The following is a 17,391-nucleotide window of genomic DNA, read 5'->3' on the forward strand; positions in this document are numbered from 1 at the left end:
GTTATAGCCACGCCTACTTACTTATGCTGCAGTCCCCTGCCGGGCTAATCAGCTGTTTTACTATGATTCATCCACTCCTGCATGTATATCCGGGAACAGGAAGTGAGGTGAATATATTGCTATTGGCTAAAACAGAGCATGCTGGGAGATGTAGTTTTATTGTTCACACTTCACAGCATCCAGTGAGTCAATTGTAGCTAAACTTAACAAGCATGTTGCAACAATACACAAGATGGAGATCAGTGGAATAAGCCAACATGGTCTAGATTGTGTCCCCGGGGATGCGCTGCGCTGCGCTGTGGCCAATCCCTGACAGCTGGCTGCAGCACAGCGCGTCCCCCTGCAGTAACAGACACAACGCTGTCTGTTAGAGCAGCCAATGAGAGTCAGATAGACTCTCATTGGCTTCTGCTGTAGAAAGCCGTGCTGGGATCAAGTGTCTGATCCCAGCATCGGCACAGCGTCTGTGCCCGGCGCTGGGACAGTGTTTGTTCCCAGCGCCGGGTAAGCCACCGCGGTGGGAACCTGGTGGAAGGGACCGCCTGGTCCCTTCAACCAGTGGTGGCGGGAGAAGCTTTGCTCTGGGCGCGAGCTGAGCGGAGCTCGCTGCCCGGAAGCCAAGTAGCGGTGGCTGTGGTTTGGCACTGGCCGCGAGCTTTGGCCCGCAGTCCAGCAGCCAATAGGAGGCAGACGCGACGAGCCAATCGCGGCTCGCCGCGTCATTGCCCACTCGTGGCATCTTGAATAGACGCTGCTGAGCGGGAACACGATCAATCCGTCGGTGGAGGGGAGGAGTGAAGACCTCCAGAAGAGAAGAGCGGCGCGGCAACAGTTCCGGTGGCCGCGCAAGAGGCCAGAAGACGGTGCAATCAAGAAGGAAGAGGCGGTGCCGCTGGCCAGGACAGGCCAGCGGCAGAAGACTGAAGCTGAGGACCGAAGAGGACTGCGGGGGAGGAAAGCAAAAGAGCTAATGAAGCTCCCCCCCGCAGCCTCTTCCACCATACCGGTAGGTGGCCTTGGGCCACCGGTCTTTTTTCACTCCTTCCTAGACCATCAGGGTTGTCGGGCACTAGGCCCATGGGATGAATTCAGGCAATAGGCCTGTGGGTCTCTAGGCGGGCACAAGGTCCAGGCAACATAGGGGGCATTAGGCCCAATTGAAGGTATATGCCCCCCAAATAGGTGTGTGACTTGGGCATTAGGCCCAGGTCACTAGAGGGCCCACGTATTTGCCCTTTAGTGGCTTGGGCCTAATGCCCAGGTCACTCACACCTATTAGGGAGGCAGATACCTTCATTGAACTGCGCACTGCACAGGGGGACCTCTTCTGGGGGCACTGCACAGGGGGACTTCTCCTGGGGGCACTGCACAGGGGGACCTCTCCTGGGGGCACTGCACAGCGGGACCTCTCCTGGGGGCACTGCACAGGGGGACCGCTCCTGGGGGCACTGCACAGGTGGAAAGTCATATTACCTGAAAGATCATGGAGGCATTAAAACATGCATTTAAGAGGCTTGTGGGGATATCTGATGCTGTTGGGGGTATCAGATCTGCATTATAGGGGCATGTGGGGATGTGAGGTGGCATGTGGGGAGGTCTGAGGCATATGGGGAGCTCTAAAGCATAAATTATGATGGGACCCAGAAATGGTCAGGTAGGACCCCATTTTTTTAAAGTGGTGGGTCCCTGGGACCCACAAATTTTGTCGCTCACCGCGATCATTGCTAACAAAACTCTGCAAGAAGCTATCAAAGCTCATCAGGAAACAAACTGGACTTAGCAAGTCGCCATAGAGGAAACCCGCCAGGCCATAAAAGAGGTGGTACAACACCTAGTAGCCTGGTCTGGAGATGTTACCACTGGACTTCCAATTAACACTTGCTCCATACGGGCCAGTCACTTTCTGCAAAAGATGACCGAGAGTGATGTTGTGGGAGCGTATCTTACGGCCTTTGAGAGAACCGCAGAGAGGGAGAGTTGGCCCAAGGAACAATGGGCAAGTCTTGTGGCACCCTTCCTGTCTGGAGAACCACAAAAGGCCTACTATGATTTGTGCCTGGTTGATGCCAAGGACTATGCAGAGCTAAAACAGGAGACCCTGACTCACTTGGGAGTCACCTCATTTGTTCGGGCCCAATGAGTCTACTGCTGGGAGTTCCAAATGGAAAAGCCTCCACGCTCACAGATGCATGACCTTGTTCAGCTAACCACAAAATGGCTACAGCCCGAGACACTGACAGGACAGCAGATCATGGAAAGAGTCGTGATGGACCGTTATCTGCAATCACTACCTGCATCTCTGCACAAGTGGGTGAGCCATGCAGACCCTAAGTCCGCAGACCAGTTAGTCGAACTGGTGGAGAGGTATGAGGCGGCTGAGAATCTGTTGAGTGTGTCCCACCAGCCCCCGGTTCCACAACAGCGATTTTCCGTGACTACTGGTAAGACTGTTCCAGGGGATAAGGGTGGGCGGTGGAATGAATTTAAGACTGTGGGTTTGGAACCTGGAGATGGGCCAGCCAGGCCAGGAAGGTTCTTACCCAATAAGAGACTTGATAATAATATGATGAAATGTTTTCGGTGTAGTGAATTAGGCCATATTGCTGCTAATTGTCCACTCACCTCTGAACCTATGCAATGTGATACTGTTTATGTCCATCGCAGAATGTCTTTCTTTACACTGCCTGCCTGTACTGCTGACCAACAGGCTGAGACAGATAAGCAAATGTGTAAGGTTACTGTAGAAGGCAATCAAGTAGCGGCTCTGTTAGATTCTGGCAGCCTGGATACACTTATGAGAGCTGAACTGGTGAACCCCTTAAAGCACAAGGGAAGAGTTGTTGGTGTGACCTGCATACATGGGGATACTCGGTATTATGTTACTGTGGAAGTGAACATAGAAACACAGTGTGGTTCCACTATAGTCTCTGTGGGTTTGGTGCCTGGCTTAAAGTATGATATAATGTTGGGGAGAGACTTTGCTTACTTCTGGAAATTGTGGGAAAGCCGATTTTGTTACCGAAGTAAATAATCCCGACCCATTTGAGAAGGTAGCTGATGCAGTAGCAGGGGAAGCTTCTTCCGAGTCTGAGAAGTTCCCTTTCTCTAGCGTGATTGGTGAATCAGAGAATACTGAGATGGGAAGTATTATTAAGGATTGAGCAGCTCTGTTAGCCACCCCGGCCACTCCAGTAAACTTAGGGCCTTTGGTTCCTGAAGTGACAATAGCTAAAACCCTGTCAACTGTTCAACAGCAGGAAGTTAAGAAGTTTCTTATCAGAAATAGGGTTTTGTTCTCAGATGTACCGGGCAAAACCACAGTCATTAAATGTCACTGACCCAGGGGTTAAGATTAACCTAAAGCCTTGTAGGTTACCAGAAGCCCAAAGAGAATCAGTGTCTAAAGAAATTTAAAAAATGTTGGAACTGGGTGTAATTGAAAAATCGCAAAGTGAGTGGTCAAGTCCCATTGTGCTTATTCCAAAGCCTGACGGGACTGTACTTTATGGCAACGATTTCCGAAAATTGAACAGTGTGTCAAAGTTCGATGCCTACCCAATGCCAAGGGTGGATGAGCTAGTTGAAAGGCTAGGAACAGCCAGGTAATAAACCACGCTAGACTTATCCAAAGAGTATTGGCAAGTGCCGTTAACTGAGAATGCCAAAGAAAAAACAGCTTTTCTGACACCAGAAGGGTTGTTCCAATATAAGATGTTGCCCTTTGGGTTATGTGGGGCACCAGCTACCTTCCAAAGGATGATGGACAGGATTCTAAGACCCCTTAGATGGTATTCTGCTGCTTGTCTAGGTGAGGTAGTCATTCATAGTCCTGATTGGCAGTCTCATTTGCCCAGAGTACAGGCAGTGTTGGACTCCATTCATAGGGCAGGATTGACAGCCAGCCCAGAGAAATGTTGCCTAGGGATGGAGGAAGTAAAGTATCTTGGTTACACCGTTGGCAGAGGTTTAATAAAGCCACAGCTAAATAACAAGGTGGGCATTAAAAAAATTCAAGCTCGCAGTAGAACACAGGCCAGGAAGCCAGCTGGCCAATACAGATGCTTTGTCACATGTCCATTGTTTGGGGGCTGCCCATAGGTCAAAACAAAGGTGGGCGATATGTGATAGAAGCACTGGAGAAGTTAGGGATGGCGTGTATTTTTGTCCAGATTCCTGTAATATGTGTTTTAAACCCCCAGGAACAGTCTGTTTTACCAAGCAGATTTGAGTGTCGGCTTTTGGTAACAGCCGGATAATGGGTCCTGGGGGTGTGGGGGTGAGAGATAAGGGAGGGCTCCATCCGCAGGCCCGCTTCAGGTGTTGGGCTTTTCAGCCTGAGACCAAGCTAATTAATGATTACACCTGGAAGTGGCTCATAAGAGCTGTGTAGAGTTTTGATGCAGTGTCTCACACACCCTGGGGAGAACAGACATTGAGGTTTTGTTCTGAGACACTGTGACATTGGTATGTACTATGTTTGTGGTAAGGCAGTAGGTCCTGCCACATGTAGTTAGAGCCCAGACAGGCTAGGGTTTATTTTTATGTTTGATTATTGGTGTCACACAATAAAAACTGGTGCCGACCAGCTTGCACGAAAACCCACGACTAGTGCTGTTTCCTGGCTGCTGTGTGTAAGGAGGGGTCCATCTACCCCAGGAGAGGGACTCCTACCCCGATCATACTACAATCTATATAAATCAATTTCTGTACATGTCATATGTTGTATCACAATAGAATATATTAAAGTGGTTTTAAAATTTACACAATGGACGAGATGTAAATGTTATGTTTTGTATGGTTTCTTTAATACTCAAGTCTGAAGTTGAGCTGGGCCAACCCCTTTTTATAGTATTTTCCCATTGCTTCTAATGCTGAATCAGCCTAGTTACAGGAATGGAAGTGCTTTGTAGAATGTGGATTGAATCAGCCGCATACAACTCCCTCAACGTATTTATACAAAAATACACCAAACCATATATAATTCTTTAGTTATCCATATCATAGGGTACATAGGAATGGAAGTCCTTCATGTATACTTGTACGTTGAGGGTGTTGTATGTTTTTAAGAGCGATTCAATTACTGTACATGCTTTTGCACTGCGCACATTATGGTAAGAAGTTCTGCGCTCATTTCTGCTTATACCTCCTTGGGCTGTGAGCAGAAATGAGTGATAGACACAATGCAAATACATTCAAGTGTAATTGCTTTGGCCCCTATGTGTCTGTGTATCTTTATGTGCACTTTGTATATGGAACAGTATGGGGTGTATTTTTCCTTTCTATGAGCAGCTTGTGCTTACCTCAGTAATGTTCATGCCCCAGCCCTGCTAGACTCTGTGTCCCTCGCCAAACACATTCCTACACCTGTACTGGTAGCAGGCTGAGAGTAGACTCCAGAGAATACAGCTCACTTATTATGATGCAGGATACTATAACAGACACTCCAACATGACCCATTCCTCCAGGTACAAAATACTCTGCTCCTGGACTTCCCACCTAATGTATGATTGCAGACACCTGTGTTGAAACACCTGTCTCTTCAATGACCTAGTTCACAGGTGGCTGCAATCATACATTAGGTGGGACGTAAAGGAGCAGAGTATTTTGTACCTGGTGGAAGGGGTCATGTTGCTGTGCTGGATGAGGGGTGTTGTGCTGGATGAGGCCAGGGGTGCTATATTGTATAGGTCGGTTGTATTATATTGCTGTTTGGTTCCTTTTATACTTATAGTGTAGTTGTATGATTTGTGAGTTTAACACGTGTTTCTTTAACAATAAAAAATTGGTCATAAACCAATGTGTTATTTTTTGCAATCTATGTATAAACACAAAGCTTGGTGGTGGGATTATCTGCAAGGGGGCACCAGCCCAAATCTTGCCTAGGACACCAAATTGGTTAGGACTAGCTCTGTTCCAGATATAGTAAATGAGGACCAAACTGGTTTTGTCTGCGGATGACATTCAGTGCCGAATGTTTGCAAATTCCTCACACTAATGCTACATCTTCCAGCAGCCGCCAATATCAGTGGGACCTCCCAGCCCCTTTGCATCCCTGCACCCTACCCCAGTGACTGTAGTGCTGCCGGTAACTGCTGATCAGTCCCCCAGTATGTACCTGGCAGCTGATCAGAGGAGCAGTTGCTGGGGAAATCAAAGTCGCAATGCTCGTGATGTTCCAAACATTGATAGTCTGACATCGGTGACCAATATAGCAAAAATCGATGTTAATGTTAAGTGTTAAAAAAAATTATATATATATATATATATATATATATGTGTATATATATATATATTTTATTTTTTTTAAATAAAATCGTGTTGGATAAGTAATAGATGTTCTTGACCTAATTCAATCATTAAAAAAAACCCGACAGTTTTGAAGCGCTTTTTGGGAAAAAAAAGTCCAGTTAAGTGGTTAAAAGATAAAATAAAATATGCTCTATTGATGCAGACAATTGATTATATCCCTGTAATAATGCACATACATTGCATCACCAAAACAACTATAGCATTAGCATAAATGGAAAGGATTTAGACGCATTCTGCTAATCAGAAGCATCTGACTTTATCATCATAATCATCATCAGTTTGCACGTTGTACCAGGTTGTACACACACATGATCTGCCAACAAGCAGGCACAAATGCATCTGTCTTGTGATTGCCATGGGATGCATTTTGTGAGGACATGACCATGGCTGCACTTACATACCCTCTCCAACCCGGACCCATCTTCTTTAGCACAGAGGGTTATAAGTGCAAAATGTGTCTCAGTTGGCTATTGATGTGCAGGAATTCTTTGGGATATATGTATAGTGAAAAAGAGCAATTTGCTGGAGATAAAAAGCACAACCCTCTCTCACTATCAATAACACCACAACTTAGTCTCATTACTACATTGATGTAAATTTGACGTTGTGCTCTTCTTTATTCCCCAAAACCAGTTTCCCCTCCAGTTCTACCTCTGCAAATTGGGAAAATACACCCTTTTCTTACCAAAGATGCAAACGTAAATCTTAGCTATTCTCTAATCAGCTCCTTCCTTGACTTCTGCATCCTCCTACTACAGTATCTGACATTCCCCTTATCCATCAACCCAGCTTCAATATATCTTAAATGCCATGGCAAGACTGATCTTCCACTCCACAGTCACCACCAGTCTGCTTATCCCAAAATTGATGCGCTGGGAACTTGAAATTCCAATTCAAATTACTCATCTTCATCTATAAAGCCATCAACAACACCACCCCTTCATACTTCTCAAATCTCTTCTGGAAACACTGTCCCTCATGCCCTCTTGAATCTGCCTCTAGCCAGTGTCTCACCATGTCCTGGAAATCACCTCTCTCAACCGCCTTCTTTGCTGATACCCACTTATGGCATTCCCTACCATGCCTGATAGAACTCATGTACAGAGTTCAAATCTTTCAAATCTTTAAACAATCTAGGAATAATCCACTATTTAGGGATATTTATTTAAATGGATATCCATTAATCATAAGTTCAAATGTAATTGGTTGTATTCCCCATATATCCCTATCTGTGGTAACCCCTATGGCATTCAAAAGGTATCTTACTCATTAGAGATGTATTCAATCCTTGTGGCCAAATTAGATTTTTTTGATGATCTAAATGTTCTTATGATATTTCCAATGAATGCTTTTACATGTATCTTCAATTGCACCATTATGTTCAGTCACTCACTCCCTCCTGCCACAAAATTCTGATCCTATAATTTCATTATTATTTTTTATTACCTCAGTCATTTACAATACAAGATATCTTTATATAAAGACCTTCTTAACATTGATACTTCTAAAATATTGAAAAATTCCTCTTCTAGTTGGTCTAAGGACATACCCTCACATCCCCCCCTGAATGACCTCCTAGCTCACTTTGACTTCTCTATGAAGTATTTAAGAACAGCAATGCTACAAGAAGTACATCTGAGAGTTATCAATAGAGCATATTTGTCACACCATCAACACAGACATATAGTTAGTGATGACTCCGGTAGCTGTCCCAAGAGTCGCCATTCTGTAGCTTAATTTTATCATAATTTTTGGGTATGGAATAAAGTAGTTGTATTCGTGAATAATATCTTTTCTCTAAATCTTCAACCTGATCTGCTAGCTTTACTACTTGGCCATTTTTCCAATTGGGATCTGGGAACTCAGAAAAAAATCAATACTTCCCCTTCATATCTGCTCTGTTACTTTCCACGGCAAAAAAAAGATACTTCTGAAATTGAGAGACAAGCATCATTACCTAATATAGAGAAAGGTATTTTCTATAGGAAATACAGAGAAAGGTGTCTTTTCTATAGGAAATTGGGATTATACTGTTTATTGAAAGTCTTGATTTGCCAAGCCAGAACCACATTCTAAAACTTTTGGAATCCACTAACTGGTTCTTGCTAAGACAGCTTTGAATTTTTGTAGGAATATTTATTATCCATAGAGGTATACTTTTCTTATATTTCTGGATGAAAAGCTTTTCCCCCTTATTATATGCCTGGAGGAAATAATTGACCATCATAAATAATTCCAATGTATTTCTCCCTCTCCTCCACCTTTTCCCTCTCCTTTCCTCATGTTTCCCTTCTCTCTCTCTCTCTCTTTATCTCTCTCTCTCTTTCTCTCTCTCTCTCTCTCTCGCTCTCCCCCCTCTTACAGTATTTCCACCCAATTTATCATTTGTTTGTATTCATTTATATGCATGGATATGTTTATATGAAGAACACTACTTAAGTCATTGTATTGGGTTCACACATCAATTGAACAGTATGGATCAGTGGCGGGCTGGGCTGGGGGCAGGGTGCCATCTGCCCCCCAGGCCGGTACAACAGTGCAGCATTAGGGCCGGCCGGTCCTCTGCCGGGCTGCCTGTCTGGCCGGCTCACGTCAGCCCGCCGGTCCAGCTCACATCCGCTGGCTGTGCATGCGCTTACAGGGTTTGCCAGAAGCTGTGGTCTGCGCCGAATAGCGGCACTTCTGGGTGCCAGAAGGAACTGCCGGGAACAGCTGCAATATATATATATATATATATATATATACATATATGTATATATATATATATATATATATATATACAATAAATATATATATATATATATATATATATACAGTGCATCCAGAAAGTATTCACAGCGTGTCCCTTTTTCCACATTTTGTTATGTTACAGCCTTAATACAAAATGGAATAAATTAATTTTTCAAATGCCCACAGGCATTTGCCTGTAATGCCTATGCCTAGGGCCGGCTCTGATCTGGAACAATAATTTTCAGTCTACAGTCTGCATGCCAGTATTTTAGTTGGAATTTTATAGTCTTAATTCAGTAAGGAAATTGGTTTATACGAGGCTGCTAGTTCCAGATTCCTCAAAATTCTACTCACAATACCCCATAATGACAACAAGTAAAAAGTTTTTTGGAGATTTTTGCAAATTTAATACAAATAAAAAAATAAGAAATCATATGTACATAAGTATTCACAGCCTTTGCTATGAGGCTCAAAATTGAGCTCAGGTGCATCCTGTTTCCACTGATCATCTTTGAGATGTTCCTACAGCTTAATTGGAGTCTACCTGTGGTAAATTCAGTTGATTGGACATGATTTTGAAAGCAATACACCTGTCTATACAAGGTCCCACACTTGACAGTGCATGTCAGAGCACAAACCAAGCATGAAGTCCAAGGAATTGTCTGTAGACCTCCAAAACAGGATTGTCTCGATTCACAAATCTAGGGAAGGGTACAGAAAAATATCTGCTCCTTTGAAGGTCCCAATGAGCAAAGTGGCCTCCATCATCCGTAAATGGAAGTTCGGAATCACCAGGACTCTTCCTAGAGTTGGCTGGCTGTCTACACTGAGCAATCAGGGGAGAAGGGCACTAGTCAGGGAGGTGACCAAGAACCCAATGGTCACTCTGTCAGAGCTACAGCATTCCTCTGTGGAGAGAGGAAAACCTTCCAGAAGGACAACCATCTCTGCAGCAATCCACCAATCAGGCCTGTATGGTAGAGTGGCCAGTCGGAAGCCAAGTTTTAGTAAAAAGCACATGGCAGCCCGCCTGGAGTTTTCCAAAATGCACCTGACAAAATTCTCTGGTCTGATGAGACAAAGATTGAACTCTTTGGCATGAATGCCAGGCGTTATGTTTGGAGGAAACTAGGCACCGCTCATCACCAGGCCAACACCATCACTACAGTGAAGCATGGTGGTGGCAGCATCATGCTGTGGGGATGTTTTTCAGCGGCAGGAACTGGGAGATTAGTCAGGATAGAGGGAAAGATGAATGCAGCAATGTACAGAGACATCCTGGATGAAAACCTGTTCCAGAGCGCTCTTGACCTCATACTGAGGCGACGGTTCATCTTTCAGCAGGATAACAACCCTAAGCACACAGCCAAGATATCAAAGGAGTGGCTTCAGGACAACTTTGTGAATGTCCTTGAGTGGCCCAGCCAGAGCCCAGACTTTAATCCGATTGAACATCTCTGTAGAGATCTGAAAATGGCTGTGCACCGACGCTTCCCATCCAACCTGATGGAGCTTGAGATGTGCTGCAAAGACGAATGGGCGAAACTGCCCAAAGATAGGTGTGCCAAGCTTGTGGCATCATATTCAAAAAGACTTGAGGCTGTAATTGCTGCCAAAGGTGCAACAACAAAGTATTGAACAAAGGTTGTGAATACTTATGTACATGCGATTTCTTAGTTGTTTTTTTTTTAATTAAATTTGCAAAAATCTCAAAAACTTTTTACACGTTGTCATTATGGGGTATTGTGTGTAGAATTTTGAGGAGAAACATGAATTTATTCCATTTTGGAATTAAGGCTGTAACATAACAAAATGTGGAAAAAGTGATTCGCTGTGAATACTTTCCGGATGCACTGTATATACACACAGAATATATATATATGTTTATATATGTGTATATTTATATATTATGTAAATGTGTATATATATATATGTATACATATAAGTGTATATATATATATGTATAGATAGATATATATATATATCTCGATGTGTGTGTGTGTTTATATGTATATACACCTCACACTTGATTGCCTCACAGCCTACCCTCTGCTCACAGCACCTAGGGGCCTATTTATTCACCAACACTACCTGTACCTGTTTATATACAGTATGTAAATGTATATATATGTCTATGTGTGTGTGTATATACTGTGTATATATATCTATTGTGTGCGTAATATATATATATATATATATATTTATATATACTTGTCCCCTCGTGGGCTCACTTCGCTCCCCACAGGATTATCTTCCCCCTCTATGTCCACGTGTATAGTAGGGAATGACGTTTGACAGTAATTGATGATGTCAGGGTACATGTACGGGGGAGGATCTATCCACTACTCTTGTCTCATCTGCCCCCTTTTCTTTCTCCACCCACTTACCTCTCCATCCTTCTGTCAATGTCCCTCCTTTTCCTTGCTCTTCTATTATCCCCTTCTTACCTCTCCCTTTCCCGTCAATCCTATCTCTTCCCTGCCACATCTATTCCCCCACGGTAGAGACTATTTCCCCTTCAGATACTGTACCTGGAAGTGACGTACAATGAGGGCAGAAGTGCAGTTTCCTGCCCACACAGTCCGCCGAAAAAATTAAAGTTGACCCCTCGCGGGCTCTGTGGCTCGCTACGCTCACCACATGGTTATGTACCCCCTCTATGACCACTTGGATGGTAGGGAATGATGTTGGCTGATGACGTCGGGGTCAATCTATGGAAGGGGATCTAGCTGCTTCCATTCCCCCACTACATATCTGCCCTCATCCCTTACACATTTTCCACCTCCCCCCTTCAAATCCCCTTCCGGCACCCCACACATGCTCCCTTCTCCCCACTACACTTTTACCCTTCCCCCCACTACAAATCCACCTTCTTCCCCCCTACACCTCCTGTCCTATACACATCCACTCTTCGCATTCAGTGCCACAAAAATTAACCTAAGGATGGCAGGTCTGTTACTAGGTGACTTATTTATCACAATCTGCATTTTTAATGTGATAAATATTTTATTTTTTGATGTGATAAATATTTTACGCCCAAATTCGCAATGTGTTAATTAATATTTTTATGCAAATTTACAAAAATCTTCTTGCCAGGAGACGGGCTCTGTTAAGAGCCTGCCCTGGGGTAGAGCTGGAAGCAGTGTGATAGCGTAACGCTATCACACTGCTTTCTGGTTTGGGTCCTCAGCACACACTGTGCATGTGCGGCTCTCATGGCCAACAGAGACAGATCTGGAGTACCCCTCTCCAGAAGGAATAGTAGCCCATAGACTACTATAGGGTAATGCCATCTGGAGATGGCGTTACCCTATCAGGGCCAAGCTCCACAATGTGCTGGTAGAAAAGTCGGGGCCACTTGCTTGTGTTTGCCCCCAAGGCTAAAAGTTGCCAGCCAGCCCCTGGTATGGACACAGCTAAGACTATCTTTTTTTCAAAATTCTCTACTGTTCATTTTATTATAAGGCCTAGTGAGCTGTACTTCTTTAATTTCTCTTGTTGTGAATATTTCTTTGCTTAAATATGTAGTTTATCCTTTGTTCTATGATAAATACAATTTCCTAATAAACAGATTTGGGTAAAAAAAGAAACATTCTATGAATAATACTCATCTCTTTGTGAGAGCTTGTCCTACTCCCATCAATCCTACTCTTACTGGTACATCCTCACGCAATCGGTATGATTTACCACCGGACCAATGCCCATCCCGACAGTGGCATCCCGGCAGAGGAGGAAATCCTGATCGTCCAAGGTAAGTATTGTCTAACCTAATTCTACCCCCTAACCCTCCCTTAGGGGTTCCTAACCCTAATCCCCCCACAAAGTACCTAAACCTAACCCCCCCTTCCCCGCCGCCTAACCCTAAGTCCCCCCCGGGGGTACCTAAACCTAACCCCCCCCCTTCCCCACCGCCTAACCCTAAGTCCCCCCCGGGGGTGTCTAAAGCTAACTCCCCCTTCCCCTAGCCTAAACCTAACCTCCCGGGGGGGGCCTAACCCTAAGTCCCCCCCAGGAACCCTAAACCGAACCCTGCCCCCGCAGCTATCCGCGCTCGGCGCCCGGCGTCCCTTCGAACGTCTAGATTTAGATGCCTGTCATTTAACCATCACGGGATTAAGCAGTCAGGAAGCCGGCTGTCGGGATTAGGTCCGCCAGCTTCCCGACTGCATACCGTCCTCACAACTATACACTCTGGGCCACGCCATTCATCTCTTTCTTGATCTTTAGCTGCCATTTTCAGACCAACTGTGAACCACAATTGCTGTACTTGTCTCAGCTCTGCCCATTTCCAATTAGTTTGTAAGCTGTTATGAGCAAGACCCTCAGTACCCTCTATTTTAATCAATGCAATTACTTTGTCTGTCTTGCTTGTCCACTTTTTTCCACTGTCCTGCACTCTTGTATCTTACAAATCCACAACAGCAATAATAATAATAATAGACATGGGACATGATTCAGACTTCTATGCAAACTTGTTTGTTTGTGTACAAGTCCGATGGTGGATGAATTCCGCACATGTGTAGAAAGGATCCAGCATCATCACATGCAGTGCCCCATAAGTCACAGCCTGATTGATAGGCTGTGGCCATTTCAGGGCGGGGAGGGGGCGGTGCTGGACAACATTCTGGCGGCATGTTTTCCCCATTTTCTGGCAGTGCAGGCGCCGGTGTCTGTATCTTCTGACACAGATTTATTGGCAGCAGGAGGCGTCTTTTGTCCTCATATGCCTCCTGCAGCATTACCATGTATGCACACAGCAGCTACATCCAAAGAGACAGCTGCTGTGTGCACAGTGTAAATCTCTGAATCAGGCCTATGATTGCTCCATATGCTGTAGGACAACTGTATTGCTGACCATGCTTACTCTCATGTTTACCTAGGGGACCACGGGGAGGTTGATTCCAAATGGCATTTAATTGACTTGCAGAGTGACAAGCTCTCAATTCCATCATTCATCAAAAAGAACCTTGCTCCATCTGTACCAAACCAAGTTCTATCCAGCATGTAATTAACTGCATCCTTCTCTGTAGCGTCTTATGCAGTGGTTACACATTCAACATGGAATTATTTTCATTATGTGGCTACTGATTTATTATTTACTCGTAAATGTCATACCTATATGAGTTGTCCAATTACAAGTTAGTTTAGAAAGATTCTGTTATTGTTTAAAAAATGCTTATGTTCCCCCAGTAGAAAATGATGTACCCCTAGTAGAAAATTATGTACCCCCAGTAGAAAATTATGTACCCTTAGTAGAAAATGATGTACCCCCAGTAGAAAATGATGTACCCCTAGTAGAAAATGATGTACCCCCAGTAGAAAATGTCCTTTTGTAGGGACAGAGCATAATAACAAATCCATTGATATAAAATATTTACTGTTCCTGACTGCAGAAATCCTAAAATAATAAGTGCTTGAGGAGCAGAACTGAGAAGCTCTCCCACAGACGTCGGGAGGTGTCACTGCTTGTATTTCTGTCTCTGATCAGGCCTTTCCATTGGACATGTGCCTCCCATAATTTGCAATCACAAAAATGATTTCTCAGAAACGTACTGTGGCACATTCAAAAAATCACCCGGAGAAAGAACAGTACAATAATTATCACAAATATGATAAATAGTCTTTCTAATTAACTGCATTTCTAATGTATAGGGTCAATTATGCATTCACTAATTGATAATGGTATGATTTGCAATGTATTGTTTTTAACCTGTTCTGCTGACTTTTCATGTAAGCATATACTGTATAATTAATGTTTGCTTTGCTGTATTCTCATATTCTACCTATTCATTTCTTGGTGCATCAACTGTTTCCTTCTGCTAGCTTTTCCTAGTGTAGAGGTTATCATTGCTATACAGGCCTGTTAAAACTGCCAGGGATATATTTACTAAAGTGCAGGTTTTTAGTAGGGATGAGTGGGTTCGGTTCTCAGAGAACTGAACCCACCCGAATTTTGGGACTCTGGGGCGATCCGAGCAAAGCTTGGATCTCCTCGCCTGCCACGGATCCCTCTCCTCGCGATCTGCTGTCGGATCTCGAGATTTTGCCTCGAGTGCCCATTTTTGAAAATCCCTTTGCCTTCAATGGGCAAAGCGCTGATTGGCTGACAGAGCCACCTGTCACGGCTCTCAGCCAATCAGCATTAAGCGCATTGAATGCAGGGAAAAAACAACTAAAAGAAGATGGCATTAGTTCGCGCTTCCAGTACCCCCCACTGCCAACACACCTGCTGCCGGCACCTCCCCGCTGCTGACACACCAGCTGTCAGCACCCCCACTGCTGACACCGCCGGAAGCCCCGCTGCTGACACCACTGGCTCCCCATGCTGCTGACACCGCCAGCACCCTGCATTGAGAACACCCCTGCACTGCCGACACACTCAGCAAACCTGCACTGAGGACACCGCTGGCACCCCCGCTCTGCCAACACCACCGGTACACTGCATTGAGGACACTGCCAGCACTCCCACACTGCCATTCCATGTACTGAGGACGCCATCAGCAACCCCCGCACTGCCGACACAGGCAGCAAACCTGCACAGAAGACTCCGCTGGCAGCCCCACACTGCCATCACCGCCGGTACCCTTCACTGAGGACACTGCCAGCACCGCAGCACTGCCATTCCATGTATTGAGGAGACCATCAGCAACTCCCGCACTGCCGACACAGCCGGCAAACCTGCACTAAAGACACCACTGGCACCTCTACTCTGCTGACACCGCCGGTACCCTGCACTGAGGACACTGCTAGCACCGCAGCACTGCCATCCTATGTACTGAGGACACTGTGAGGACACTGTCAGCAACCCCACTCTGCCGACACTGCTGTCACAGTAAGTAAACTATTGGTGTATCCAACCGACACTGTATAACGCACTGTATCCGTTTTGGAAATTGGAAGCTGAACTGCCACATGTTAGTGCCGCCCACTGTGTCGCTTAGCTTAGTCAGCCAACTAGCTGGATGCAACCTTTTGGCCTTAACTAGATAAAAAAATAATATTGTGAGGTGGTCAAAATTGATTGGAAATGACTGGAAATAAATGGTATTGAGGTTAATAATACTGTAGGAACAAAAACAGGCCCATATTGTGATTTTAGCTGTTTTTATGATATTTTAAGAAAAAAAATCCAGATCCAAAACCGAAAAACAAAACATCAAGGAAAAAAATCCAAAACCAGATTCAGATCCAAAACCAGGGGAGATCCAGATCCAAAACCAATACACGAGGGTCGGCACACATCTCTGGAAATGTTGCCTATAGCAACCAATCAGATTCTACTTAACATTTATCTAGCACCTTTTAGAAGATAGTAGCTACAATCTGATTGATTGCTTTGGGCAACATCTCCACTTCTAAAAACCCGCACTTTAGTAAATATACCCGCCAATGTCATCCATGTGTCTGTGTTCCGATGATTTATTGATTAGCAGGGCAATTAAGACTGTGCTCTTCATCCACTTATCTTTTTATATGTAGACCTAGCATGGAAAAGGCAATAGTATGGAACAAGAAACTAGCAATAATAATTAGGGATGAGCGGTTCTGATTCTGTGGAATTCGAATCGCTTCGAACAGTGGGTATCCGAGTCCACCCACTGCGAGGCCGAACGTCATCCTCCTGACGTTGGATTCTCTTGAAAGTTCGCCTCTACATAAGACCGTGTCTCGGCGCCATTTCACTCCCATGCTCAGCACGCTGCGCACTGCTCTTCTGAAAGTAGCTGTGTACAGAGACTCACAAGTGGCTGTACTGGCAAAGTGACTGTGTAAGGGGGCACACTGCTCGCTGATGTATGCTGCTCTAGACTCTGCTGATTAAGTGGCTGTGTCCAGAGACTCACAAGTGGCTGTACTGGCAAAGTGACTGTGTATAGGGGGCACACTGCTCACTGATGTATGCTGCTCTAGACTCTGCTGATTAAGTGGCTGTGTCCAGAGACTCACAAGTGGCTGTGCTGGCAAAGTGACTGTGTATAGGGGGCACACTGCATGCTGATGTATGCTGCTCTATACTCTGCTGATTAAGTGGCTGTATCTAGAGACTCACAAGTGGCTGTGCTGGCAAAGTGACTGTGTATAGGGGGCACACTGCATGCTGATGTATGCTGCTCTATACTCTGCTGATTAAGTGGCTGTATCTAGAGACTCACAAGTGGCTGTGCTGGCAAAGTGACTGTGTATAGGGGGCATAGTGCACGCTTATGTATGCTCTCTATATACTGCTGATTAAGTGGCTGTGTCCAGAGACTCACAAGTGGCTGTGCTGGTAATGTGACTGTGTATAGGGGGCACACTGCACGCTGATGTATGCTGCGCTATACTCTGCTGATGAAGTGGCTGTGTCCAGAG

This window comes from Taudactylus pleione, unplaced genomic scaffold (assembly GCF_031769625.1).
Source record: "Taudactylus pleione unplaced genomic scaffold, aTauple2 ptg000218l, whole genome shotgun sequence".
Taxonomy (NCBI): domain Eukaryota; kingdom Metazoa; phylum Chordata; class Amphibia; order Anura; family Myobatrachidae; genus Taudactylus; species Taudactylus pleione.